The sequence below is a fragment of the Triticum aestivum genome, unplaced genomic scaffold (genome assembly GCF_018294505.1).
Source record: "Triticum aestivum cultivar Chinese Spring unplaced genomic scaffold, IWGSC CS RefSeq v2.1 scaffold76525, whole genome shotgun sequence".
In the NCBI taxonomy this organism is placed as follows: domain Eukaryota; kingdom Viridiplantae; phylum Streptophyta; class Magnoliopsida; order Poales; family Poaceae; genus Triticum; species Triticum aestivum.
The window spans coordinates 1-1,518 of NW_025265991.1; the positions used below are offsets into that span (position 1 = coordinate 1).

At 50.7% G+C, this 1,518-nt stretch overlaps 4 non-coding genes across 4 annotated transcripts; all 4 read right to left on the reverse strand.

Moving 5' to 3' along the window:
* Nucleotides 1-120: 120 nt before the first annotated feature.
* Nucleotides 121-239, reverse strand: LOC123177970 (5S ribosomal RNA). The gene has a single exon (XR_006489241.1). It is a non-coding gene; the product is annotated as a 5S ribosomal RNA (ribosomal RNA).
* Nucleotides 240-536: 297 nt separating this feature from the next.
* LOC123177971 (5S ribosomal RNA) lies at nt 537-655 on the reverse strand. The gene has a single exon (XR_006489242.1). It is a non-coding gene; the product is annotated as a 5S ribosomal RNA (ribosomal RNA).
* Nucleotides 656-952: 297 nt separating this feature from the next.
* LOC123177973 (5S ribosomal RNA) lies at nt 953-1,071 on the reverse strand. Its single transcript, XR_006489244.1, has one exon. It is a non-coding gene; the product is annotated as a 5S ribosomal RNA (ribosomal RNA).
* A 297-nt stretch (nt 1,072-1,368) lies between these two features.
* LOC123177972 (5S ribosomal RNA) lies at nt 1,369-1,487 on the reverse strand. Its single transcript, XR_006489243.1, has one exon. It is a non-coding gene; the product is annotated as a 5S ribosomal RNA (ribosomal RNA).
* Between the last annotated feature and the right edge of the window lie 31 nt (nt 1,488-1,518).

Consider the following 1,518-nt stretch of genomic DNA (forward strand, 5'->3'; position numbering starts at 1 on the left):
CCCGTGAATCGTGAGCACCCAGCTATGACTTACCGCACTCGTGCAAAATAATAAAACACGGTAAATATATTACTTACATGTGCGTTTTGTTTTGCAAGCGGCGCGAAAAAAATTAAAAAGGGAATGCAACACGAGGACTTCCCAGGAGGTCACCCATCCTAGTACTACTCTCGCCCAAGCACGCTTAACTTCGGAGTTCTGATGGGATCCGGTGCTTTAGTGCTGGTATGATCGCATCCGACATGTTACCCCGGTCTTCGTCCCTTATCCTTGCCCCTCACAGCTCCACTACAAAGACGATTTTACATTGCTTTGGCCGCTCCCTCTCAACTACGGAGACGAGTTTAACGCGGTTTCCACCCCTCCCTCTCAACCGCACCAGTGCACGCTTGCCGCGCCACAACGCCGACGCTGGACCCGTGAATCGTGAGCACCCTGCTATGACTTACCGCACTCGTGCAAAATAATAAAACACGGTAAATATATTACTTACACGTGCGTTTTGTTTTGCAAGCGGCGCGAAAAAAATTAAAAAGGGAATGCAACACGAGGACTTCCCAGGAGGTCACCCATCCTAGTACTACTCTCGCCCAAGCACGCTTAACTTCGGAGTTCTGATGGGATCCGGTGCTTTAGTGCTGGTATGATCGCATCCGACATCTTACCCCGGTCTTCGTCCCTTATCCTTGCCCCTCCCAGCTCCACTACAAAGACGATTGTACATTGCTTTGGCCGCTCCCTCTCAACTACGGAGACGAGTTTAACGCGGTTTCCACCCCTCCCTCTCAACCGCACCAGTGCACGCTTGCCGCGCCACAACACCGACGCTGGACCCGTGAATTGTGAGCACCCAGCTATGACTTACCGCACTCGTGCAAAATAATAAAACACGGTAAATATATTACTTACACGTGCGTTTTGTTTTGCAAGCGGCGCGAAAAAAATTAAAAAGGGCATGCAACACGAGGACTTCCTAGGAGGTCACCCATCCTAGTACTACTCTCGCCCAAGCACGCTTAACTTCGGAGTTCTGATGGGATCCGGTGCTTTACTGCTGGTATGATCGCATCCGACATGTTACCCCGGTCTTCGTCCCTTATCCTTGCCCCTCCCAGCTCCACTACAAAGACGATTGTACATTGCTTTGGCCGCTCCCTCTCAACTACGGAGACGAGTTTAACGCGGTTTCCACCCCTCACTCTCAACCGCACCAGTGCACGCTTACCGCGCCACAACGCCGACGCTGGACCCGTGAATCGTGAGCACCCAGCTATGACTTACTGCACTCGTGCAAAATAATAAAACACGGTAAATATATTACTTACACGTGTGTTTTGTTTTGCAAGCGGCGCGAAAAAAATTAAAAAGGAAATGCAACACGAGGACTTCCCAGGAGGTCACCCATCCTAGTACTACTCTCGCCCAAGCACGCTTAACTTCGGAGTTCTAATGGGATCCGGTGCTTTAGTGCTGGTATGATCGCATCCGACATGTTACCCCGGTCTTCGTCCCTTATCC